This window comes from Grammomys surdaster, unplaced genomic scaffold, assembly GCF_004785775.1.
Source record: "Grammomys surdaster isolate TR1022 unplaced genomic scaffold, NIH_TR_1.0 125739, whole genome shotgun sequence".
Taxonomy (NCBI): domain Eukaryota; kingdom Metazoa; phylum Chordata; class Mammalia; order Rodentia; family Muridae; genus Grammomys; species Grammomys surdaster.
The window spans coordinates 492,694-520,627 of NW_021620571.1; the positions used below are offsets into that span (position 1 = coordinate 492,694).

Consider the following 27,934-nt stretch of genomic DNA (forward strand, 5'->3'; position numbering starts at 1 on the left):
TCTCTCTCTCTCTCTCTCTCTCTCTCCCTCCCTCCCCCCCCCCCCCCAACTATCAAGTCTGTTGAAATTTTGAATCCATCAGTGGATTTAACAATTGATTACACATGCCCATCATAATCCAATTGTCCCTAGAAGTACCCTCACACTGACCCAGAGCTGGGCTTCATTAGCCCGACAGGTGTTCCCCTAGTCAGGCAAGTTGACACTGAAAATTACCCATCACAGGCATGGAGCACTCTGACCTGTGATCCATCCTACCAGCCAGTCCCATCTTTCCATTTTGTAGGGGGGAACACAGAGCTGTCATACAGAGGACGGTGTGGACTTTGCCAGCAGTCACCCTGAGCTAGAGCTAGTTCACAGTTCCCTGCAGAACTGTTGGGATCTACAAGGCCTGACTTTGGGTTTAGGGTAGTTGCCAGGGTGTGTTCCTGAGTAAACACTATGGGTTGGTAACAGTCGGTCATGTCAAGGTCCCATTGTTGATGCCCTGGCAGTTGGCAAGGGAAAGAACTGGTGTACAGGCAGGACAATGTCACCCCCAAAACACCCTATCATGACTAGCTCCTTTTATTCCAAGTACAGAACTTAGTTTTCCTTGCAGAGTAGGGGAGGGGCTTGCCAAACAAAACAAACAAACAGGCTGTGGTATGGTGGTGCACACATGTGGACTTAGGTGTACACTTGTGGAAGAAGCAGGAGGATCATGAGTTTATAAGGAGACTCTGTCCAAAAGAACAAAAAAGAGGAGGAGGAGACAGTGTTGCCTTCTGCCTTCTCCCAAGAGAGCACTGTCCGGAAGCCAAGAGCATCCTTTGCTAGGCTGTGGAGAGGGTGAGAGGTTAGACGAGAGGTGGTTTGCACAGACCTTAAAACATCCTCCCAAGTATATTTGAGATCTCCAAAGAACCTTTCAGAAAAGCTAGCATCCCTCTTCTGTATCCAGGTTCTGAACACAGAGGAAGAAGACGAAGGGATGGTGTAGCAAGCCAAAGCACACCTGAATGACCACTAACCTGACGTGGAAAAGGGGCATGCTGAGTGCAAAAGTAGCCTCTTAGATGAGCCTGGGGGAAGAATGGAGCTGAGATCATTCCAGAGGCTCCCCAAGTTCTCCAATGAGAGAAACTATTCTGTGGCCATATTCAGGAAGTTGAGATGGAAAGTGTGCTTAGGGAAACCCCTCTGTCCTGGGAATCAGAAGCAGTGAGCAGCGGCTGTAGTAAGTTGTTCATCTTTCTGCCCGTTATTAAGATAGGAACAGGAATATTCTCTCTCCCTACCTAGGAGGTGGGGGAGGGTTCAAGGATGATCATGTGTCCCACAGCTGGGTAGGTGGGAAGGCAGGCAAGACTGACTGTTGTTGTGTCCAGTTCAGTTCCTAGCAGGTGGCCTTGCTTTTCTCCAGGCATGAAGCCCAGGGCCCCAGAGTGCTGCTCTGCTTGTGTCCTGCTCTTCTCTCCAGCTGTAAAAATTCAGGAGAATGTGGGTGTAGAGCAGTTTTCTGGTTTCTTGGCTGCTTCCCAGTCTGTGTTCTCCCACTTGGGGGGTAGAAGAACGGCAGACTTCCTTTTCATGGTGGTGAGTGCCACCCCATCCCAACCCCCATGCCCTGTTCCTGCAGAGCCTGGCTCAAAGTTCAAAGCTGAGATGGCTCTGTTGAGTAATTCAGGGACACTGCCCGCCCGCCTGCCATGTAAGGGGTGAGTCGCACTCCTACACAGGCATTTGCTGAGCATCTGTTGCCCTGTGTTTTGTGGTGTACAGCCTGGGAACAGACTAGCCACCCCAGCCGACCGCAGTGGGGCTGCGCTTCCTTCCTTTCTCTGCTGCCCCTGGGCTCTCTGGGTCTCACACACAGCTCTGTGCTGGGCAGGTTTCAGATCCACTCCCAGGCCACTTGGCGTTGACTGCATCTGGATTCACACCAACCCCTTCCTCCTGGGGGTTCAGAGTGTTCTTGGAAGGGAGCCTGGGAAGGGAAAGGCCTTCCCCAGCGTTCCCCAGCCAGGGGTTGGCTGACAGCACAGAGCGGAGCTGCCAGGAGCTCTGCAGTCAGACGGGGATGAGTTCAAATCCCTGGGTGACCTTGGCCGAGCTGCTCTCTCCACATCGGTTTCCTCATGTCTAAAAAATGTGACAGTAACAAGACCCGCCTCCTGGGACCGTCATGGGAATTTGACGAGATGCTAATTGGCCCACGCTGCCCCTGCATCTGGCCAGTAGGAGTGTTTGAAAACTGGTACCCTAGATCTCCACGGAGCAACTCTGCCTCCCAGGGGTGTGGTCACAGGAAAGAGAATGAAGATGACCTCCTCTGCCCCTCACGCATCCCAGACCCACCATCGCATCCCAGACCCACCACCGTGTTTTTAACCTGACCGGGATTCAGTTCTAAACAAGGAGTCTTGCTTCCCGTCTCTTAGAGCTCCATTGCCTTGTGTGCTGGCGCTTCGAAGGCCTCAAATGCTTGGAGCCAATAAGTATGGTGGTGAAGAAGCTGGGGTGTCTGACCCATAGGGCGTTCCGGGAAGGTTTCCTGAGCTCTCGGCAGTCATTTCTGCTCCCCCCGCCCCGCCCCGTTCTCCCTCCCTCCTGTTGTTCGCCCTCACTTGATTTCTTCTTCCCTCCCTCCCTGTTTTCCTTTTCAACTTCTTTTTCTAGACCCTCCCAAACCCCGCCCCCCCACCGCTAAATGGAGATCGCACCCCTTTCCTTTCCTTGTAATATCCAAGCTGCTAGACCATCCCTTGAGAGCCCTTCACCCAGCTCAGAGAAGCGATTCCTCTTTCAAATTGAGTCTGTCCCCTGACTCATTCATTAAAATGCATAGGGCATGTGAACAAACTGCATAATGACTCTGCTGAGGAAGGCAGAGCTGCCAACTGCCAAGGCAAACGCTTGCCCCCAGCTGCGAATCAGGCTCATTGGCTGTCATGCCCCAGGAAGGTTGGGGGCCCATCGTTGATCTCCAGTAAACCAGCCAAGCCCTGGAGAGCTGCAGCCTGGCTCAGGCTGTCTTCTTGGAAGCTGTGTTGCTGAGGAGAGTCCAGCCTGTGACCTTTTCTCGACCTTCCTCCACCCCCCACTTCACATCGTGTTTCACCCAGTCATTAATTTATTTTAGAAACAGTGTCTTATGTGTTTTATGGCACAAGCCGGTCTTGAACTCGAGATCCTCCTGTCTCGGCTCTCGAGTGCTGGGATTACATGTGTGCATCATTACTTACATATTTTTAAAAATATTTACTTCTTTCAGTTATGTGCATTCGTGTCTCTGTGTGGGTATGTGTGTGTGTGAGTGCGGGTGTCTGTAGATGCCAGTTTGAGTCCCTGGAGCCAAAGTCACTGGTGGCTATGAATCACACAATGTGGATGCTGGGAACCAAACTGGTGATTTATGGCAGGTAGTAGTGGGCATTTTTTAACCATTGAGCCATTTCTCCAGCCCCTTCAATATATATTTTGATAATGTAAGTAATATACAATACAATCTTTTTATTGTTGTTTTGGTACTAGTAAGAACATGTTTTATTTTAAATTTTATTTTATGTGTATTTGTGCATTTATATCTGTGCACCAAGTGGATGTAGGGCCCAAGGGGGCCAGAAGGTGTGGGATCTCCTGGAAACTGGAGTCACAGAAAAGGTGTGAGCTGCCATGTGTGTCCTGGGAACTAAAGCCAGGTCCTCTGAAAGAGTAGCCAGTGCTCTTAAACCACGCCCCTCAGCCATCTCCCCAGCCTGAAAGTACATGTTCTTATCATAAAAAGACAAACAGAAGTGGAGCTGGCAAGCTGGCTTAGTGGGTAAAGGTACTTGCTGCCAAGGTTTGCAGCCTGATTTTGATTCCCAGAACCCCAGAGAATGATGTAAAAGACCAACTCCCACATGTTGACCTCTGATCTCCACCCAGGTGCACACACACATATATACAGACACAGTTCTCAGCAAAACCGTCAGCATTTGCCTTGGCTAGGTCCTCAGCTCCCTTCCTCACGTCCCTGTGTCTAACAGATATCTCACATCTACCCGCCAAGGCAACCCCCTCTCCCTCATACACACCATGAATCTCATTCTTTGAGAAGAGCCCCACTGCCTTTCTTAGAAAGCAAACAGGCCGAACAGATTGCTTCCTGCATACAGATTGAAATTAGTTTCCCAAGGCATGTGTCCTTTCATGCTGTAGGCTTCCTATGAGGAAGATACCAAAATCCAACATTTCTTGTGGCTTCCTTTGGCATCAGGACCACACATGTTCCACTTTTGGGTAATAACCTCTTTACTTGGCTGTGTGGCCCTGGGAAAACTCACAGACTGCTCTGAACTGCAGAATGGGACTAATAACCATAGTATTTCTGTCATTGGGTTGTTGCCAAGGCCTGATATGGGATTATCTATATAAGGCCTAATCTCAGTCCTTGGCAAGATACAGTACTATCATCATCATCATCATCACCATCATCATCACCATCATTCTTATCTATTTATTAAGTACCTACTATGTTCCAGGCACTGTCCTTGGTCCTGGGGGTGAAGCAATGAAAGAGTTAGGTAAGACATCAAAGGGTTTCTGTTCTAGTAGGGGTGTATTGCACTTCTGGCTTTATTTATACTTACTTGTTAGGTTGTTTAGTTGGTTTCGGTTTGTTAAGACAGGTTGTCATTGTATAGTCTTGGCTGTCTAGCTCTTTAGACCAGGATGGCCTTAAACTCACAGAAATCCTCCTGCCTCTGCCTGTACCACCGTGACCATGCACCTTTGGTTTTAATAAAGGGTTTGTTGTTTCCCAGGTGCCACATGGTTCTCATTGATGAAGTTTACTTACTAATGGGTACTACGGTTGCTACTGTTGGACAAATAGGAAGTAGAGTTTCCACAGTCAATCTAAGGGAAGCAGTTAGACACTGCCTATGGGGTTTTTCTTTCTTTCTTTCTCTTTTTTTTTTTTAAAACTTTATTTATTTATTGTAAGTACACTGTAGCTGTCTTCAGACACCCCACAAGAGGGCATCAGATCTCATTGCAGATGGTTGTGAGCCACCATGTGGTTGCTGGGATTTGAACTCATGACCTCTGGAAGAGCAGTCAGTGCTCTTAACCACTGAGCCATCTCACCAGCCCCCTATGGGGTTTTTCTAGGGCCAGTACACTCAAGACAGGCACTGACGATTGGTTTGGGTACAGAGGAGTACAGAAGCAGCTCCCAGAGCCACGAGAGCCAGAGTCCAGCAGAATCAAAAGATGTCCCTTGTTTGCCCCAGAACCACACCTCATCTTGCCCATGAAGACTGTCCACTGGCAAGAACTGTCAATATGATCCTGTGGCTGATGATAACTCTGGGGGTCTGGAGGAACTTTTATTGTAAAGTGAATGTGTGTGTGTGTGTGGGGGGGGGAAGTGTCGTGACAGCAGGCAGCTGGCTCCCCGAGAACTCTGTATCCTGGGCTGACCAGAACAGGAGAGAAGATGGTGAGCCTCTGTAAGTGCTGCATGATTCTTCATGGCTCCAGCCGGAGGGAGCTCCACTGTCCACACCAGCATCCCCCTGGGCAGTGCTGATCAGGACAAGACTGACCCTGGCTGAAAGTACCACTCAGAGGAAATGAAAGTCCCACCCAGGGGAAGTGGCCCAGGGCAAGTCTGGCAAAGGACAGGGGGGGTCAGATGCTGTCAAGAGCCAAGCACTGTAAAGAGACCAGTGTACTGAGCATGACCAGGCTAAGGGCTTCCTGACCCCATAACAGTAAGATTCACCCTACTGCCTGACCCCAGGTGACAATTTGGATGCTTCATAGCATTATGTAGCTGATGAAGGACCAGAGCCTTCTCCATCACTAGGGTCATGTTTACCCAGTTCTGGAGATGCACAGTCCCCGCCCCCTTTCTACTCTTTTTTTTCCTTACCTTTCTTGGTCCTTCAAGCCAATTCCAAGAGTAAGGTGTTCTTTTCGGTTGTTGGTGGTGGTGTGGCTTTTGTTTGCTTTTGGTTTTTTCCTGTTTCACTTTTACTGAACCCAAAATGCAAGGGGTGGGGTGGTGTCCATTATCTCTGACTCGTGACAGCCTTCCATTTTTGGTTGAACGCTACACCATTCATATCAGATCATTTGGGTTTGCCTGAGTTCATCTATGTGCTTGGAATCTGCTGAGCCCACTGCAGATTCCCCCACCCCAGTCTTCCTCTCCCTCCACCACCTTGCCTTCCCACCCATCCTTAGTCTTGGGCTTGCTATTCCTTTGCTTTTATTTCATACATTTCCCTAAGAGAACTATTTTTTTTCTCACTTCAAAGAATAGCCTTCTGAAACATGCATGTAGCCTTCTGGAACCTGCATGTAGCCTTCGGGCACGTACTGCTTCCCTTATACTGTTAGGTAGGTAGCCTTCACGCACGCTGTTGCGTATAGTCGTGCTCCCAAGTTTGTTTCTGCAGCTGTGTTGCTCTTCTTCCTCTCATGTTCCATGCATAGTTCTCCTCCCATCCGCGGACAATTGGGTTACTACCAGTTTTCCGTCACACTGAATGAGATGACCTGCATCTCTTTATACAAATCTTCTGGAGAAACTATGAATTTACCCATTTACAGTTCCAACAGCCATGACCTTGTTGACCGGTGTCCTTTCGTTGCTGGGTAGTCTACCCAACTGGAAGAATGCTACACAGGAACTTGCTATGTTCACTTGGAGCTTATGGACTGTCTAAAGAAGTTGTACAGCCGTTGGCAGTTCAGTGGGGTCCTTGAGGATCAAATGAAACACCATACACCTCTGAAGTCTCTCCCAGTTAGCACTGCATTATTCTCTTATTTAACCTGATTCCCCATTATCCACTGTAGTGCCTGGTAGCTCATCATTATCGTCATAAAAACAATAGCACAATAATTACAGATAACATTTATTCAGTTCACCGAGTGACAAGTACTATGTTAAGTAACACCTCTCCTTTTATGATTATAATGTCACTCACCCATTCATAAACCCTGAAGGATCCATGTCACTTCACATTTTGTAGATAGGGATGGAGGTGAACACTCTTCCCCAGAATCACAGAAGTAATAAGTAATGAAGGCAGAGCCTACAATTGACGCTGAAGTTCTGGATACCATATCATAGCTGCCCAATAAAGTCTTGTTTCAAAGGTTTAGTTAGGTTTTCTATATTTATGTTTAATTTATTTAAGGACATGGTTTTATAATGTCGCTTTGGTTTGCTTGGAATTATGTACATCAAGCTGGCTTTAAATTTATAGATCTGCCTGCGCCTATCTCCCAAGTGCTGGTATTGAAGGCATGCACCTCTATGCCTGGCTAACTTTGTGTATGTGTGTGTATATGTATCTCTGTGTATGCATGTGTGTGGTAGGGTGCATGTAAAGACAGGAAGAAGGCATCAAATCCCCTGTAGCTGGATGAAGGTAGATGCTGGGAACTAAACTCGGGTTCTCTGTAAGAGCAGCAAGTGCTATTAACTCCAGAGCCATCTCTCCAGCCCCCCAGTAAATTCTTTAATGAAGTTTCTTCTGTCCATAACCATAGGAAATGCCAAATGCCTTTGGCTCTTTTGACTTTATAACTCATCAATTATGTTTTAAATGTACCCATGCTTTGCTTATAAACAAAGCTTAAAGGAATTTGAATATTTTCAAATGTAACTCACGTAAGTCGTAATTAGTTATGATTTCTCAGTAAGCATCGTGCTGACTTGAGAACACTCACCGTGAGAGAGAACTAACCTAAAGATTGTTCTCAAATGTCAAGAGGTTTTCACAAATTCCTTCTTTATATATATATAAAAAAATCCATACCCTGTTACTATTTTTTCTGGTATCATTCACACTTACTACCCCCTAACACATCATCTAAGTAACATGTTATTGTATCTATTACTGACCTGTGTAACTCTGTCATACCGTGTTGTTTTACTAACTCCATGTGTCCATGATGCCTGGCACACAGGCTGTCCCCAAAATGTTTGTGGGATGTCTGAAATCTAAGAGTGAATGAATGAATGAAATGAATGAATGAAATCAGCAGGAAACTGAATAGTTCGTGAAGTTTGCTCTAGTATGGATTTTGTGCTTTAAAAAAAAATTGTGGCCAAGTAGGTTTTCAGATTTCAAACATTCCTTTAGATTGGTCAAGAAACTGTGAAGCCCGAGATTTTGTACCTATTTTATGCCTGAAAGATAAAACAGTCGTAACCTGGACACGAAAGCAATGCTTTACTGTCTTTTCCTCTATCTCTTATAAAGCAACAATGGGCGCCCTGCTTCATCAAGTATAGACTCTGGCAAAGAAGCAGAACGCCTTTGTTTTCTAAACAAAAAACTCCTGGCAGCTCGCATATAGCTGGCTGGATCAGCCTTGGGTATTCCAACTAAAGGCACCCATTATGTACACAAAGCATCTGATATTTGTGTAACAGGTCCTTAACCCCTGGCGGTGGTGCTTATTGCCGAAGGGGCGGTGGTGCATTACATAGACGTAGAACTCAGTAACTTCCCTCCCAGTGAAACACGGTCTGTGGCTCAGTTCTCAAAGCTGGGCCAAACAAGTAATTATAGCTTCCCTCTGTGGTGTGCAGGGCAGAAGGCTGATTTAATAAAGGAAGCCTGCTGTCTGTCTCCAGCCTGCCTGTGACTCATGGAACCCCGGAGTCCCGGCAGCACTACCCGAAGAGGGTGGTGAGCGGCTGGGGGTGGGAAGTAAAGGGGTAGCCAGCTCAGCTAGCCAGAGCCCCAAGAATGAGGAAACTCCCAGTTTGGCGGGTAGGAACCAGCAGCTGGAGCCAGAGGAAGTGAGGCTGGGACAGAGCTAGCAGCTGCTGCTTCTCCCTGGAAAGAAGGCTCCTGCCATGTGGACATCTACAATAAAATGGGTTAGTGGTTTTTATATTCAAAATCGGGGCGGAGGGGGCACGATCAGATTGCCTCTGCTAGGGGTGGCTGCCTCTGTGTGATATGCCAGTGGCCTTGGTTTCTCTGGAGGTCTGGGTGGATGAAGTCTGGATTGATCCTGGATGTTAATTTGGTTTCTCACTTTGGCAGGGAGGTGGCTAATGAGGTGTTCACAGCCGCAGAGATAGTGGGAGGCGGGTGGTTTTAGCTGCTCGTGGGCTGACAGCTGCTCTGGAGAGGATTTGGATGCCACCTCGGATAGGTCATCACAGGTCATCTTATCCTTCCTACGGTCTCCAGCAGCTTCTTCCTCCTTTGCTGACAATCAGCCAGACAGGCAACTTGACCTCCTCTTTCTCCTGCTGGCCCTGCCGGCAGGGAGATTCCAGAGCCATCCCTCCCTCTCCATCCTTCCCGCTGAGTCACCACACCTCCGGGTCAGGTGATCCTCCCCTGGGCCCTTCCGAGAGCACCTTGACCTATATTCCGAACTCCGTGACGGTAGATTGTAATTGTCCCGAGACAAGGCCCGCCAGGCAGCAGCGGGCATGGTGCCCTGGCAGCCCCGGCTGCAGACAGACGCCCCAGGCAGCGGGGAGGGGCGCTCCCTCCCCGCAGCGAGAGGCCTGGAAATGGAAAGTTAAGAGGCTGGAGGCTGTGTGCAGGCGGGTGGCTGAGGAGGGTGGTGGCAAGCTGAGTCAGCTGGGAAAGCCGACAGCTAGTCACTGGGAGCTGCAGACTCACCGACCCCACCCCCACCCCCGACCCCCTGTCTGAGTGATGCCAGCTCAAGGCCAGGCTTTGCTGTGAGGAGGTAAAGTGGTACGGGACAAACGCCATTGTGGCTGGCGACATGACCGCCCACCCAAAGGGGAGAAGTGGGTTAAGATGCCAATAACGGGACAAACCTTGATGATTCATCTGGTCAGTCAACCTAGGAAAACACACACAGGGAGCAACTTCTCATCCCTACATTACCCACAGAATGGCCTCTACTTATCTTGTGTATGGGTTCTTTGTGCAGTCCTGTGCAGTCTTTGTGTCCTCTGAATGAGAGGGCCATGGGGGTGCTGTGGGAAAGGGAACTAAGAGAAAAGTCAGAGTCAAACTTGGAGCCCCATCCCCGGGCACAGTGCCGGAAAAAGGTGACTGCTAGCCAAAGATCACAGTTCCCTTTGAGTTGGAAAGAGCTCTGAATCCAGCGGCATTCTTAAAAACCTCGCTTTAACAGCCAGCAGTACCTTACAGAGTTAAGTCCATCAGTCCAGTGGGGATTTTAGTAGACCGCTTCCACTGAATCACAGCGTCCACTTTCAATCCGATGACTCCAGTAAGGTGTATTCATTATGTATAATAGTGCATACCTGTGCAAGCACAAATAAGTGAATAGTAAATAAATAAACAAACAAACAAATAAGTAAAATGAGGAAGGGCTGGATTGGCTGCTTTTCCAGAGGACCCAGATTTGACTCCCAGTCACCATCTACATGACTTTGAGCCTCTTCAGGCCTCCAGGACACCAGGTACATGCATGAGACATAGACATACATGCAGACAAAATTCCCAAACACAGAAACCAACAAAAATAAATAAATAAATGATAAAAGACAAAGACCTGAGACCCAGGTATGGTGGCTTGCACCTATAACCCCAGTACTTGGGAGTTAGAGTCAGGGGAATCAGAAGTTCACAGCAAGCCTCAGTTACATAGAGAAATCTGAGGCTAGCCAGGGCTGCGTGAAACTGTCTCAAGAAGGGATGGGGGTGGGGTGGGGGGACAAGAGCCGGTGTCACCTCTGACTTTTAAGGTCATCTACCATATCAAGCAGACAGCCCCACAAGTTAGGCATACCTTGTTTTCTTCCCTCATAGAAGATAGGCTGCCTGCTTATCTTAGTTTAGGTAAGAGCCTGCAGATAAGGCACACTTTTTAACATTGCTTTTGTTTGTTTCTCCCCTCCGAGGCTCAAAGCCAGAATCTCACGATACCCAGTAACCTTTCTATCACGGAGCAACACCCTTAGCCTGAGCAGTTTTCATTTAGATTTCAACAAAGTTTTGAGTACCTCAGGCTGGGCTCGAACTCACAATGAGGATGACCTTGCACTTTGGTTCCTCTTACCTCCCATTCTCTGGTGCTGGGGTTACAAGCACAAAAAAAAAAATGGGTTTGCACCACAATACCTGATATAACGTGTTCAGGATCAGACCCAGGGTTTCTTGCATGCTAAGGCGGCACTCTTAACAAGTAAGCTACACCCCCAGCCCCCAGCTGCTTCTTTTTTTTTTTAAAGATATATTCATATATGTCTGTGTACACATATATGTATATATATATGGATATGTATATATAGCATGCTTGGTGCCTGAGGGGGTCAAAGAGGGTATCAGATACGATTCCCCGGAACTGGAGTTACAAATGGTTGTGAGCTGTCCGTGTCCGTCCCAGAACTTAAACCTTCCCTGGTCTTCTGCAAGAGCAGCAAGGACTCTTATCCACTGAGGCATCTTTCCGTTTTTAAGTATGGATGTGAATGTGAATTTTGGAAGTCACTGCCTCAAACAAAGTGGATGCTGTATGGTAGGTACTAGTTACCTGGTTTGAAAGGAGGGAGGGAGGAAAATAGGCAACATATTAGGACACGATGCCAGAAGCCCAGGGTTCTTCTGCTGCAATGCATGTCTTCTTTCTTTCTTTCTTTCTTTCTTTCTTTCTTTCTCTCTCTCTCTCTCTCTCTCTCTCTCTCTCTCTCTTTCTTTTCTTTTTTCTTTTCTTTTTTTTTTTTTGATTTTTCAAGACAGGATTTCTCTGTGTAGCCCTGGTTGTCCTGGAACTCACTCTGTAGACCAGGCTGGCCTCGAACTCAGAAATCTGCCTGCCTCTGCCTCCCAAGTGCTGGGATTAAAGGCGTGCGCCACCACTGCCTGGTTGCATGTCTTCTTTCTAAGGTCACATTATTATTGTTGTTGTTGTTTAGTTTAAAAATTACTGGACTGTTGAGATGGCTCAGTGAGTGTCTAAAGGAGTTAGGATTCTAGTGCCACTATAAAACACCACAACCAAAAGCAGTTTGGGGGAAGAAGAGTTTGTTTCATTTGTTTGTTCATTTGTTTGTTTGTTCGTTTGTTTGTTTTTCAAGACAGGGTTTCTCTGTGCAGCCCTGACTGTCATTCATAGAGATCCACTTTTCTGTTTCCCAAGTGCTGAGATAAATGGTGTGCACCACCACTGCCCGGCTGGTTTATTTTATTGCACATCACAGTCATTGTAGAAGACAGTCAGGGCAGCTGCACAGGGGCCCTGGAAGAGCGCTGTTTTGTTCCTTCTCATTCAGCCTCTTTCCTCAGAGCATCCAGGACGACCAGCCCATGGATGGTGTCACTGGGCCCTGAGGGAATGCACCCTCCCATATCAATTACCAGTCAAGAAAATGCCCCATAGACTTGTTCACGGGCCAATCCATCAGGTCATTTTCTCAGCTGAGGTTTCTTCTTCCCAAATGACTGTAGCTTGTGTCAAGTTGACATAAAAACCCAGCCAGTATGGTTAGTATAGTGGCATAGCGTCAAGGCTGATGACCTGAGTTAGATCCCTGGGATCCAGATGGTAGGAGAAGAAAAATGACTCCCAAAAGTAGCTCTCTGACCTCCACCCCTACCATTTACACAAAAATAAACACAAAATAGTAAAATAGTAAACACAAAAATAGTAAATAGCCTAAATTTTAATTTAATATAAAAAACATGTAAATTCAATATAAAAAAATGAAAAATTTCAGGGGAATGCAGGGCCTTGCACATGCTAAGTAGGTAAGTAACTGTTCTATCACTGAACTGCAACCTCAAGTTGGCTTGTTTGGTTTTGGACATAGGATCTTGCCCATATAAGTCTGGCTGCTGGTAATCACTATGAAACCCAACTGCCCCATCTTCCCAGGTCCTGGGATTATGGGTATGTGTCAGCATGCTCAATGATAATCCCTGTCTGTTATGTAATTCTTTACATGCTCTCCTGAAGCTGGTCCCCAGTATAGTCTATACTTCACACCTCACTAAGACACCCCATCCCTGTTGGAGATTCATGCAGAGCAACGCCAATCCTAGTGGTTTAGGGGACATGATATTTTCTCATTACCTCCATCCTGCCTTCCTGATGTGACATTTGCAGAAAGATCCATGTATAGGCCAGGCAAGGACAACATCCTAAAGAATGGAAGCTTGGAGAGGGTGGAGTTTAAGAGTCTGTGGAACTGTTGGGCTAATGCCAGTGGGCTCTAGAGCGTACTCTGATACGATAGGGCTCTGTAGTTTCCAGCCGGTCTGGATCAGGCTGACGCTGGCTGCAAAACAATGGAGAAGCAGTGGTTTCTAATCCGGAGCTGTCAATCATCCGGGCTGGTCTTCACTGATGCAGTGCATAGTTTCTGCTTTGTTGTCTTAGTTTGGGTTTCCATGGCTGTAAAGAGACACCATGACCAAGGCAACTCTTACAAAGGACAACTTTAATTGGGTCTGAGGTTCCATCCGTTATCATCCTGGTGGGAACCAGGAGTCGTCTAGGCAGGCATGGTGCTAGAGGAGCTGAGAGTTGCTGTCTCCCGGGCAGCAAGAGGAGGGTCTCCAAACCCACCCCCACAGTGACACACATCCTCCAACAAAGCTACACCCACTCCAACAAGGCCACACCCACTCTATCAAGGCCACACCTCCTCCAACAAGGCCACACCTCCTAATACTGTCCTTCCCTGGGCCAAGCATTCAAACCAGCACTCTTGTCAGCTTTTGCCTCTTTTTTTTGTCCAGCCTCCCACATGCCCTGCAAATGCAGAACCACAGTAGCTGGCTTCATTTAATTTATTAAGTCTTAGTTTGTCTGCATGTAGGATAAGCGGCAGGTGATTTTAGGCTTGTTTTTTAAGTTTCATGAGGGAAGGGACCGAAACCACCCTGTTCACCTGTGGGTTCCCATTTTCAAGTCCTCTGTCTCTGATGATGTTGATAACAATTGCCATTGTTTCCGTTATTATTAAATTTTTGTTTTGGTTTTAGAAAGGTTCTCTCTGTATTGTCTTGGCTGTCCTGGAATTCCATATTTAGAACAGGCTGGCCTTAAACTCACAGAGATCATCCCACCTGTGCTTCCTGAGTGTGGGGTTAAAGATTAAAGGCCTGTGTTACCACCCTAGGCCAAGAATTTCAGTTTAAAACAGTTTATTTTTAATTTTGGTTTTTGAGACAGAGTGTAGCCCTGGCTATCCTGCCTAGAACTTGCTCTGTAGACCAGGCTGGCCTCAAACTCAAACAGAGATCAGCCTGCCTCTGCCTCCCTGGTGCTGGGATCAAATGCAAGAGCCAGCACACCTGGCTTAATAAAGCAGGATCTAGTGTTCCAACCCCCTCTCACAGCTTAAGTCTACCTTTGGTCATCTTAACTCAGCCTCCTGAGAGCTGGGGTTACAGGCGTGACACCAAAACAGTTCACTGAACACTGCAGTGGCACATTGCCTGGAATCCTAGCATTTGAAAACTGAGACAAAAGGGTCGAAAATCCAATGTTATCATGGGCTACACAGTGAGATTGTCTCCAAAAGCCCTAAGGGATGAGGGTGTAACTTGGCAACGTACTTGTCTAGCATGAGCAACCCTGCATGGAAAGAAGGAAAAGAAGGACAGGAAGACAGAGAGAGTACTGCATGAGCACAGAAGTGAAGTGTCCCTTATTAAAGCAGGATGACCCAAAGCTCAGGGAAGGGAAAGCCAGCCTGGGAGTTTGCTCTGTGCACCACACAGTGTAGCTGTTCTTACTTAATTCTCAAAGCATCTTGTAACTGGTGTTATTTTCAGGCAGACAACTAAGGCTAGAGGACCTGCTCAGCTATCCAGCAGATGAGATAGGACTGGAGTGTTCTGATCTGTTTGATCTGAATGATTTTATTTATGCTTCTGATCACACAGTTAGGGTGTGGTGGCTCTTGTCTGTAATCATAGCACTTGGGAGAATCATAGTGGATCTCTAGGTGTTCAAGGCCTGCCTGGTCTACATAGTGTGTTTTAGGACAGCCAGGGTTATGTAGAAAGACCCTATCTCAAAACACCAAAAATAATAATAATAATAAATACATGAAATAAAAATTAATTTGTATTTATTTTGAATAGGAGTTATATTTGTTTGCTTTAAAATTCGAAAAGATGACAGGAAGATGTCTTCCTAGGCCCACCCCAATTATTTAGTCCTACTTCTTTTGCAAGAAGCCAATCATTTGTTGTTTACTGTTTATAAATTCCATTAAAAATGTCATCCACCTTCCTCATTCCTTCAACCCTCCTTATCCCTCCCTCCCTCCCTCTCAAAATCAGGTCATCTTTTTTCTTTCTTTATTATTGTTATGGTGTGTGTGTGTGTGTGTGTGAAACTATAGGAGCTAGGGAGATGGCTCACTGGTTAAGAACACATGCTGCTTTGCCAGAGGTCCTGGGTTCAGTTGCTAATACCCACATGGCACCTCACAGTGGTCTCTGTCTCCAGTTGTAGGGAATCTGACCTTTCTTCTGACCTTCATGGGCACACATGAGTACATGCATACACTCAGGCATGCACACACACACACACACATACACATACTAAAAATTAAACATTAAAAAAAATTGAAAATACAGCTGCATGTAATGATGTACACCTTTAATCCTGGTATTCAGGATACAGAGGCAGGCAGATCTCTGTGAGTTTAAGGTCAGCCTTGTCTACACAGATAGGTCTAGGCCAGCCAAGGCTATATACTGAGTCCTTGTCTAAAACAAAAAAGAAAGAAAGAAAGAAAGAAAGAAAGAAAGAAAGAAAGAAAGAAAGAAAGGAAAAGAAAAAAGGAGGGGGGAGGAGAGAAAGGAAATACATATTTACTTATTTGTTTATTTATCTGTGTGTGGTGTATGTGTATAGGTATGTGTACTTGGCGCATGCTCTTGTGAGGACAAAGAAGGACATCTGGTGTCCTGTTTTATCAGTCTATCCCCTGGAGGCAGTGTTTCTCACTGAACCTCAGGCTCTTTTCTTGGTTAGGCTGCTGGCTGTTCAGCAAGCTCTCAGGATGTAGTAGCCTTCATCCCACAGTGTTGGGATTACAAATGCGCATGCCCATACCCCTGCTCCTTTATGTGGGTGCTGATGCCTACACTGTTATGAAACCTTGTGTGAATGTGACTCTGTAGGGGTACCTCACAACTTTGGTAGTATTTTACTTTCTTTTCTATTTTCTTTTTATTGGGTGTTTTTTTGTTGTTTTTGTTTCTGTTTTTTGTTTTGAGACAGAATCTCTCTCTCTGAAGTCTTGGCTGTCCTGGAACTCAATATGTATACCAGATTGGCCTTGAACTCAAAAGATCAGTCTGCTTCTGCCTCCTGAGTACACCACCATGCCAGGCTACTTTTTTCATCCATCCACCCACCCACCTACCTATCTATCATCTATCATCTATCTATCTATCTATCTATCTATCTATCTATCTATCTATCTATCTATCTTTAAGATCTCATAGTCCAAACTGGCTCAGAACTTGTTGTGCATCCCAAGGTGGCCTCAAACTTTCAACCCTCCTACATTAGCCTCTCAAGTGCTGGAATTCCAGGCATGGTCCACTGCAACTTGCTTAGTTTGCAACTTTTAAAAGAGACTAGGTTTGAGGTTTTGCTAAAAGGCTATGTCCAAAGGGGCTGGAGGGTCTCCCTCAATGTCTAATTCAATGCCTGCCATGTATGAAAGAGGAACTTTCTTAGCCTGCACTGGCCCTGAATTTGAACCCCAGCAGCAGCAGGAGCAGCAGCAGCAGGAGCAGCAACAACAACAACAGCAAAGCAATGCAGGAAATTTTATAAGTGAAACTATTTCAAAGAAAGGTCATCTCTTATATTCTAACTGCTCTTGATGTATTAGGCTCTGGGTTTTAAGTTTCAATGGGTAATATCTGTCCCTGGTCTCAGCAGAACTCAGCAGTTCTGAATGGGGAGTTTTCTTTGTGTTGAAGTGATCTTCCTGTCCACGGGTGTCATCCATACTGGCCTGGGGATTCTCTAGTCACTTTGATCTAGCTGAGCTTTGTGCTATGCTGGGTTAGGACACTGGAACCAGAGGTTCTGGCTTTCTGAGCTTTGTGCTTGGGAAATGAAGCAGGGTCCTCCAGGTGTGACTCTGAAGACCTCGAGCATGTCAAAAGGGCATAAAGGCCAACAGAACAGCATGGTAAATAACCACTGCCCAAGGGATGGTTGGAGGGGGTGCTATAACATAGCTAAGAACATCCTTTGCACCTTCTGCAAATTACTTCTCAGTTTTGAGACAGGATCTTACTATGAAGCCACCCATTCGTGTTTACTCAGAGGAAAGGAAGAGAGGCTCACAGTCTAGGTAAAGATGACCCTGACAAAAATCCCGGCCCAGCGTGTGTAGGGGACAGCTCTGTGTATTGCCCTTCACCCTACCCTACCCCCCAGTGCTAGAGATACAGCATAGTATTTGGGGAAGGAAAGAAGGAAGGAAGGAAATCACCACATTCACCATCCCAGATTATCTCACAACTCTTCTAGACCCATTCGTAAAGAGAAGAAGGAGAAGAACAATTTTCAGGGTGCTGATTTCTGACAAATTGGTTCCTTGTTCTGCTTCTGCCATCATGAACCAAGGAGTCCTCAGCTGGAGCTCACTGTTGGTTCTTGAAACTAACTGCACCTTTGGTGGTGGTGGAGGTGGTGGTGGTGGTGGTGGTGGTGGTGGTGGTGGTGGTGGTGGTGATGCTGCTGCTACTGCTTCCTCCTCTTCCTATTCTTCCTCTTCCTCCTCCTTCTTCTTTGTTTTGTTTTTTAAGACAAGAGTTTCCCTGTGTAGCCCTGGTTGTCCTAAAACTCACTCTGTAGATCAGGCTGGCTTCAAACTCAGGGATCTGACTGCCTCTTCCTCCTAAGTGCTGGCATGAGCCACCACTGCCCAGCTGTAAAACTTTTTAACATCTTTTTTTTTTTTAAATTTATTTATATGTCCATGGTTGTTTGTCTGCATGTATATCTGTGTGAGAGTCTCAGATCCTCTGGAACTGGAATCACTGGGAGTTATGAGCTACCGTGTGGGTGCTGAGAATTGAACCCGGGTCCTCCAAAAGAACAGTCAGTGGTCTTAACCACTGAGCCATCTCCCCAGCCTGGAGCTGTGTAAATTTATTGCAAAAGATATGTACACAGCTGGACCTAGTGATATAGGCCTGGGATCCCAGCTATTTGGAAGGCTGACTGGGATAGAGCACAGTCCAGACCAGGCTGTACAATTTACTGAGATCCTGTCCCATAATCAAGAAGCAGGAAGGTCTGTGGGGCCTATGAAATGGTTCAGCAGGTAAAGGTTGCCACCAAGCCCGACAACCCTAGTTCTATCCAATCTGAGGAACTGTAGTGACAAGAGAAGAACGAGCTCTCACAAGTTATCCTGTGACCACCACTTACACCATAATAAAAGGATATGCATACCAACACGCACCCCAAAATACATACATACATACATACATACATACATACATACATACAAACAAATGCAGTAAACATGTACTCACCACTACCATTCAGAAACCCCACTGAAACTTTTCAAAATAATAGTTGCTTTGTTACCTGGGCTTGGGTAGGACAAGTTCATTTGTTTAAGATTTACTGAGTACATACTGTGAGTCTGGGTCCTGTAACATGACAGTGAACAAATAGAAATGTTTATGCCCCAGAGCTCCTGTTCCAGAGGAGAGAGAGAGATCAGAAACAGCAACAACAAAGAGACAACCCTGGAACTCAGCCTCCTTTCTCCAGAGCACTGAGAACTGGCGGATTGCAGGGGTACAGGGAACAGGCTGCTGGGTGGTTCAGTTTCAGGAGAGATCAAACACAGCAGCTTGCACAAGTTAGGTAAGGGTGCAGCCCTGAGCTAAGCCCCACCTCTCTGCTGTGTGGTTTAATGATGCACCTCAAAGGAGTGAGGAGGAGTTGGGCCTGTTAGGAATTGCACTGTTATCTGGGGACTTGCAGAGAGCAGTTGCAAGCCCTGAAATCCGAGTAGTGACTAGCTACTACCTTATGGTAACAGCCTCAGAAAAGCAATCAAGGCGGGAAGCCTGAAAGTTGCCTTCTTCTTCTCCTTCCTTCCTTTTTGTTTGCTTTTGTTATTATTGCTTACGTTGCTTTGAAGAGTTGGCTTAGTAGTTAAAAATCATTGTCTGTTCTTCCAGAGGACCTGGGTACAATTCCTAGCACCCACATGGTGGCTAGCCTTCTGTGATTTTTGGTTCCAATGGACCTATCAGTTTCTTCTGGTCTCTGTGGGCCCTGAATGTACATGGTGTACAGACATACATGCAAGCAAAACACCAGTATGTGTAAAACAAAAATAAATATCCATGCTGTCCTGGAACTCACTATGTAGCCCAGGCTGACCTTGAAATTGCTTATTTGGTTTGCTTTTCTGGTTTTGTTTGTTTGTTTGTTTGTTTGTTTTTCAGGAGAGGGAGTGCTCAAGTCAGGGTCTTACTATGCAGCTCTGGTTGTCCTGGAACTCAGTATGTAGACCAGGCTGGCCTGCAGCTCATAGAGATCTGCCTACCTTTGCCTCCTGAGGGCTGAGATTAAAGTTGTGTGCCACCACATGTGGCTTGCCTTTAAACTTACAGTGATCCTTCTGCTTCAGTTTTTCATGTGTTGGAGTTACAGGCATGTGTTACCACTGTGACATTTTCTTCTCAACTGCATGGGAAAACAGCAGTATTTATGACATCATCTCCTCCATCTTGGAGACTGAATGGTCCCTTCCTACATCCTTGGTTTATCTTTGTTCCTAAAACTTCACTTCTTCAGAAAAGCTTCTGTGACCATAAGCTTTAGACCATAGTGACAAGCATAAACATTCATAGGGAACAGACAAAACTGGACACAAGCAAGTATATGGGACACGTGGGCCCTGACAGCTGTAGAGTATATACGTCTGCTTGGCTCCAAGATGCTTAGGTCTTAGTGTAAGAGCTCAATGTTACTGAATCTCTAAAAACTCAGGAATCCAAGCTTTTTAGGTAGAACACTTTGACTTTTAAATGTTGGCAATTCAGGAGTGCAGGTGAATTTATAATCTTTGACACGAACAAATAATTTTTGTATAACGAGGGCCATAATTTTAAAAGATAGGCAAAGACCTACGGTGGCATGTGCCTCTAGTCGTATCTCCTGAGAGGCAGAGGCAAGAGAATATTAAGCTTAAGGCCAGCCTGGGCTATGTAGAGAAACCCTATCTCACAAGACAAGAAAAATAGGGGCAAAAGACAGAAGTTTGATCAAGCTGGTGGCTGGAGAACAGGAGTCGTCCCGCTGCCAAGGTTCTGTGTCATCTGCTCAGTCCTGGGTTATTCTGGAGAAAGTAGCAATATCTGAGTCATCCTGGCAGACTGGGAAAGATGTGCCACTGTGGGTAAACCCCGCCGCCCAGAGCTCTAATTTCCTCCTCTGCAGAGTGGGATGGACTCAAGGGTTTCCAATACATGTCCTTCTAAGTCCAGCACAGCTTCAGAGATGCCCGGCAGAGCTGGGGATTGCTGGAGGGACCCCAAGGCTTTCAGAACGACAGCTGAGCCTTTGTTCTGTTTTTCTCTCTGGCTTTTTGCTTTTTCTGTTTTAAATCTTGGACTTCTGCCAAAAGTTTAAAAATAAAATCTGAGGAGTGTGTTTTCCTGAAGTTGGAAGATCTGCACTAGCTGCTTAGCTCCGCTGTAAGGTGTTATCAGCTTCTCTCCGTTTGTCTAGTGCTGCTTGTCTGCTCCCAGTTGTCACTGGGTCCATCCCTAGCCACAGATACACGACTTGTTCTCATACATTAAAGGGAGGGCTCAGGGTGCAGTTGAGTGGTAGAGCAAGGGCAAAGCCAGTATGTACACCCACGCATAACAGGCACACTTGCACACATGTGCATACACCACACACACCGTATACAGAGACACCCATGCACAAACATAAACACGTGCACACAGACAAACAGAGATTATAGGACGATTACTAGATTTTTTTTTAGATCTCTTTTTTATATTTGTTTGCTTGTTTGTTTGTTTGTTTGTTTGTTTTTGAGAAGGTCTCATTATGTAGCCCTGGCTGTCCTAAAACATTCTGGGTATACAAGGCTGGCCTTGAACTCAGAGAAATCTGCCTGTCTCTGCCTCCCCAGCTCTCCAGTGCTGGGATTCAAGACATGTAACCACCATCCCCAACCTTTTTTTGACTCTCTTTTATTGTCTAAGAACTAAGGACTATCTATTTTATTTATCTAAGAACAGATAGACGTGTTCTTATTTCTAGTGTTATATTCCTTGTAAATATTGTAATCATATCTGCTACTGAAAAGCGTTCCAGGCCGTATATGGTTATGTATCTATAGTTCCTCTTACTTGAGAGGCTTAAATCCAGGAGTTTGGAGCCAGTTTAGGAAACAGAAAAACCCTGGCAAAACAAAGGAATGAAACCCACCATCATCAAAAGCAAAACAACCTCACTAGCAACAGAGCCTTGTTGAGCTGTATGACTTGATGAAATCCACCAACATCTCTCAGGGATCTCCACCCTCCAATCACTCAGCTCAATTTACACAAATCTGAATACAACTAATCCATTTTAAAGTGTTATCGGTAAGGTCAGCTGTAGTGGCCCCTAGCCTATAATCCCTGCACTTAGTAGGCCCACAGCAGGAGCATCTGAAGTTCAAGGCTCGGCTAGATAACACTTAAAAAAAAAAAAAAAAAAAGAGCTGAGGCAGTGGTGGCGCACGCCTTTGATCCCAGCACTTGGGAGGCAGAGGTAGGTGGATTTCTGAGTTCGAGGCCAGCCTGGTCTACAGAGTGAGTTCCAGGACAGCCTGGGCTATAAGAGAAACCCTGTCTCGAAAAACAAAAGAAACAAACAAACAAAAAAAGCTACAATTTGTTGATAACAGGATATGATGATTACATGTAAGACTCAAAATAATAACTGCAAAAAAGGCAATTTTGTCTTTTTGTCGTTGTTGTTGTTGTTATAATAGAGAAACTAAGGCTGGGTGAGGTCCAGGCTAGCCTGGACCACCAAGACTGTGACGCATACCTGTCCACCATGTTTTCCCCAGGCTCCCTCTAAGGTTGCTGGTTACTTTGAGAAGCCAGGTGGCCAGAGGACTCTTGTTTGAAACTGTCTTCAGATCCTCTAGCAAACGGCTTTCAACTTCAGCTTTTCAGAGTCTCTTAGCTACAGAAATTGCCTTGAAGGGAAGCTACTAGCACACAGCGTTTATTGTCCACGGTCCTAATCCCCACTGATCAGAGGATCCCTGAGGTTAAATTGCCCTTTTGAATGACCTGGATTTTTTTCCAGTGGGAAGGAAAGAATTTTATTTATTTATTTATTTATTTATTTTTGTTTTTGAGAGACAGGGTTTCTCTGTATAGCCCTGGCTGTCCTGGAACTCACTCTGTAGACCAGGCTAGCCTCGAACTCTCAAACTCAGAAATCCGCCTGCCTCTGCCTCCCAAGTGCTGGGATTAAAGGCGTGCGCCACCACCACCCTGGCAAGGAAAGAATTTTAGATATGGGGTAGAATCTGTTGATTTTCAAATGTTCCTGTTGAGTTTCCCCTGATGTTAAGAAACCTGTTTTTCCGCACCTACTTTAAGGGGTCCCAGGTCCCTAGTGGGATTATGTGTGGAGAAGATGCAAAATAATTATTGATTACAGGACTTTTTTTTTTTTTTTTAAACTTAGCACTTTGCTGAGGAATAATTGAAACTAAGGCTGGGTGAGGGGATCCTATCCAGTGCATTTCCCCAGCGAATTGCCTAGCATGTAGCAGCCCTAGGTAGGCTAGGGCAATGCAATTAGCTTTCTAAGTTACCACCTTCTATTTCATCTAGAATCTTAACAAATCTGCTACACACAGACAAGGGTCTCACTATTTAGCTCTGACTGGTCTGTAACCTGTTATGTCAACCAGGCTGGTCTCGAACTTACAGAGCTTCACCTGCCTCTGTTTCCCAAATGCTAGGATTAAGGTGTGAGCTATCATTCCTACCTGAGATACCCCTACACCACCACTGTAAATTTAAGGAATTTCCTTTGTCCTGTTGGTTGCAGCTGGATCTCCACTAGTTTAGTTTCTTCCATTGTGAGTGGATGATGTTATCAGGAGCTCAGTGAACCTGAAGAGGCCTAACCCCACGTCCAACAAACCCAAATTCCAGCCCAGTGTTCTTTCCCACCTAAAATATCGCTGTTGGTTTTCCTTTAAGTTTGCCTCTAAGACAGAAGACTACTAATTTTCACTTGCACACTCTAGTACTTTCAGGGAATACTTATGAGCATGTTTATAAGGAACAACCAGGCAGGCAGCAGAGGTGCTATCCTCACTTCCAGAGCGAGAAAACTTGCTGATCAGTTAGCGACAGCTTGCACTGTGGTTCAGATAATTGTCTTTTCATCCTATAGCCTTTGCATTGTACTCCAGTCCTCTGGCCCTTTGGTATTTGTTAGTTTGTTGTTATTTTGAGACAGGGTCCCACTGTAGAAACACATAGGCCTCTGAACTCACTCTTCGGCTAAAGCTGGCCTGAGACCCATGGTCTTCCTGCTTGGCCACCCAAGTTCTGAGCTGAGAGATCCCACAGCAGGTTTGTCATTTGACCTTGCTACTCAGAACAGGAGAATGGCTTCCAGTTTCTTTCCATTGAAAGCCATTTCCTCCCTGCCCCAACCCCTCCTCCATTTTTTTTTTTTTTCCTTTAGAAATGATCTCATTTGTAGCTCAGGCTGGCCTGGAGATCACAATCTTCCTGTTTTAATGTCGGGATGATAGACATGCTTTATCTTGTCAAACACGTGGGACAAGGGTTCTTCTACTCAGTGACACCCCTAAAGCAGCCTAGAGTGGTATTTTTCTCTCTTGTCTGCACAAGTCACTACGTGCAGAGTTTTAACATTCTTATGACAAGGCCTATCACCCCTAGGTATGGGCAGGGCATGAGTAAAGACAGTTTTCAAGTTTCTCTGGAGATGTTATTATGGTGTGTCTTCCTCTGTCTACTGTTGCCATGACAAAATATCTGACACTAGGCAATTTAATTTACATAGAAATTTATGTAGTTCAGGGTTCTAGAGGCCAAAGGCATAGCTTTCATAATCTACTTTGTCGACTAGCAGAGGTGTCCTCTTACATCATGATGTGGCGGTGGACATCGCATAGAACAAATAAATTGGTTCACGTCTGTCTTGTAAAGTCCTCAATGCTGTTGTGGGGGGGCCTCACCCCTAAAACCTCATTTAATCCTACTTTTAAAGGTCCCATCTCCAAATGTCATCAGCATATATGGAATTGAGGATTAAGTTTCTATCATGAAGACTTTTGAGAGACGTATTCAAACCATATAGCATACAGCAAGGCTTTTTTATGTTTTATTGTTTCTGAGACAGGATCTTACTATACAGCCCAGGCTGGCTTTGAACTCAGTATGTAGCTGCGTCTAGTCTCAAACTTTTTTTTTTCTTTTTTGGTTTTTCGAGACAGGGTTTCTCTGTGTAGCCCTGGCTGTCCTGGAACTCACTCTGTAGACCAGGCTGGCCTCGAACTCAGAAATCCGCCTGTCTCTGCCTCCCAAGTGCTGGGATTAAAGGCGTGTGCCACCACCGCCCGGCTAGTCTCAAACTTTTGATCTTCCTTCATACATGCTTGAGATTGTAGATTGGAGACAGCATGTTGGACTCATAAAATAAGGTTTGAAAACTTTTTAACGGATTTTATTTTGTGAGACTTTGTGGCACACTCCTTTATCTCAGCACTTAGGAGGCAGGGGGTGTGGATCTTTGAGAGTTAGAGAACAGCCAGGGCTACACAGAGAAACCCTGTCTCATTAAAAAAAAAAAAAAAGTTATTTTATTTCTACATGTATTAGTGTTTTGCGTGCATACATATCTGTGCACCACATTTGTCCCTGGGACCAGCAGAGGCCAAAAGAGGACATTAGATCTTGTGGAACTGTAGCTACAAATGGTTGTGAGATAACATGTGGGTGCTAGCAACCAACCCTGAGTCCTATGCAAGACCAGCCAAGTGTTCTTAACCACGGAGCCACCTTCCTAGCCTTTGGGTTTTTCATTTGTTTGTTTGTTTGTGGTTTTGTTTGGTTGTTTGGTTGGTTGGTTTTTGTTTTTTGAAGACAGGGCTTCTCTGTGTATCATGGCTGTCGTGGAACTCACTCTTTAGACCAGGCTGGCCTCGAACTCAAAGGGATTACCAGTACCACTCTTTCAAGAACTTGTGATAGAAAGTGTCCAGTGTCTAAAGCTTATTAAATGGCCGCCATTTTGTTTTCTCTGATTCTGAGCCCAGAACATCAAGCATGTGCTGTCTCACCCAGGTATTTCTCCAGCCCAGTGGCAGCAACAGCTGTTTCCACCAGACTACTAGTCATGTCTTTTTTTTTTTTTTTTTTTTTTTTTTTTTTTTTTTTTTTTTTTTTTTAAAGATTTATTTATTTATTTTATTTATGAGTACACTGTCGCTGTCTTCGGACACACCAGAAGAGGGCATCCAATCTCATTACGGATGGTTGTGAGCCACCATGTGGTTGCTGGGATTTGAACTCAGGACCTCTGGAAGAGCAGTCAGTGCTCTTAACCGCTGAGCCATCTCTCCAGCCCCTACTAGTCATGTCTTAAGGACGAATTCATTCTGTGTAAAATACACATTATGGAGCATTCGGGTACCGGGAATACTGTGAGAAACCACACCGGACCTATTTATGCCTCAAGCTATTTTCTTTCTAGTAGATGGAGACAAATAATAAACAGGTAATCAGGATGTGACAAGTGGTAAGAAGAGACTGGGGCAAAGGAAGGCTGGCTGGAGGTACCTAGTTCCTCCTACGACCCGGAGGTGGAGGAGGGGCGTCTACGCTTCTGTAAACACGGGAAGCAGAGGATATAGGTGAAGTGACCCAGACAAGACAGGCTGTGTACTTAAGGAACAGAAGAGATACAGGCTGCTCTCGGTTATCTAGAAAGGGATTAGCAGATTGTGAGAACTGACAGCCCGACCTTTCTTATCACTTACACAAATGACTCAGTGCGTCCTTGCCAAATAATACACACTCTGCAAAGGAGCCACAAGGAAAACCACCCTTTAGGAACCTCAGCAATGTGTGGCAGACAGTGGCAGTGTCACTTTACTAGCCTAAAATTGCTGCTGATGAGAGAAGTTTTGACATTAGGCTAAAGGGGAAAAAATGCATTACAAATTTGATACTCAGAGGATTTTGTCTAATCCCTTAGTCTTTTATCCTCTTGCCAACCTTCACTTGAGAATAAGCCGTTAGTGTACAGGTCTATGACATACATGCTACTAAGTGCTGGGACTACAGCTCAGTGTAGAGTGCCTGCCTAGCAGATAGAAGACTCTGGGTTCGATTGTTAGCACTGAAGAAAAAAAAAAAGTAGAATCCAGATTGTCAGTGAGGCAAACTGGCCCTAGACATTTGTTTCTCTGATTATATATATTTCTCACACACACACACACACGTATGTATTCTCTGCTATGTATATACATATATATATGTATGTGCATATGCATATATATATATATATATATATATATATATATATATATATTATATATCCCACCCCTACCTGCTCACCAAGTTTTCCTACATCCTAGGCTGATCTAAACTCCAAATGTAGTCAGGGTTTACTTTGGCTTACTATCTGCCCCAAATTTTCAACTGTTACATGTAGTAGGCACATGTCACCATACAGTTTATGTAATGCCGGGGGAATCTATCCTAGGGCTTCATGAATGCTAAGCAAATACTCCACCGACTGAGCTGCGTCACCAGCCCCTCAGGTATAACTCTGTCTCTGTTTTTTCTCTCTGTTTTTTTTTTTTTTGTTTTGTTTTTTTGTTTTTTTTTTGTATTTCTGTCTCTGTCTCTCTCAGTCTCTCTGTGGTGAAAGTAGTTGTGATGGTAGGGTCTCATGCATAAGGTCTCATGTAGATGTAGCTCAGGCTGGCCCTTAACTTGCTATGTAGTTGAGGCTGACTCTGAACTTCTACTCCTCTCATTTCTACCTCCCAAGTGCTGAGGTCACAAGCATGCACCTCCGTGTCCTGCTACATTTTAGCCAAGATAGCCCTTCTTAATCTACTCTACTCTAGGAAAAAAAAAAAATCCTGAAAGGACACCAATGGACATTCTTTCTGTTTTCTTTTAAAAGCTTAAGTTGTATTTTTAAAAATGTGTGTCTTGCCTGCACGTATGACTGTGTACCACTTGTGTGCCTGGTGCCTACAGAGACAGAAGAGAGCATCAGATCCACTGGCACTGGAGTTACAGGAATTTGTGAAGTACCACGTGGGTGCTGGGAACCGAACCTGAGTCCTTAGGAAGAGCAGAGCAGCCAGTGCTTTTTTTTTATTTTTTATTTTTTTTTGTCTTTGAGACGGGTTCCCTGGCTGTCCTGGAACTCACTCTGTAGATCAGGCTGGCTTCAAACTCAGAGATCTCCCTACCTATGCCTCTCTATTGCTAGCATTAAAGGTGTGCATAACCCCTAATCCCTCCTCCACCCCACCCAAATGAAAGAGAAAGAGAGAGGGGGAGGGACTTCAGGTTCTATTTCTTCTGAGTGTTAGAAGAGAGAGTGTGTCAGATGAGACAGCTGGTGAAATGCTTGCCTAGTTTGCACAGGGCCCTAGACCAGAACCCTAGTGCCTAATAAAACCAGGCAGTGTGGCACACACCTGCCTAGGCAACACTCTTGAGATGCAGCCAGGGAGACAGGAGGATGAGAAATGCAAGGTTATCCTTGGCTACACGGTGAGTTTGAGGACATCCTAGGATATATGAGACCCGGTCTCAATAATAAACAAACAAACCAATCCTAATGGAATAAATAATATATAATTCCATTATATTGTAGGAGATACTATCATGTCTATCTGTTAAACTAAAGGTAGCTTGAGCCA

The 27,934-nt window shown here is 45.4% G+C and overlaps 1 protein-coding gene across 6 annotated transcripts in view; it reads left to right on the plus strand.

Annotated features, from left to right (window-relative positions):
• Nucleotides 1–27,934, plus strand: part of Chd9 (chromodomain helicase DNA binding protein 9) — a 217,271-nt gene that overhangs the window by 34,458 nt on the left and 154,879 nt on the right. Inside the window, exon 1 of one of the 6 annotated variants that reach the window (XM_028788236.1) lies at nt 8,827–8,881. The exons of the other annotated variants lie outside the window; for them this stretch is intronic. The gene's annotated coding sequence lies outside the window, so the exon portion shown is untranslated. Of the gene's footprint in view, nt 1–8,826; nt 8,882–27,934 lie in introns of those variants that run through there. 6 annotated transcript variants of the gene reach the window in all.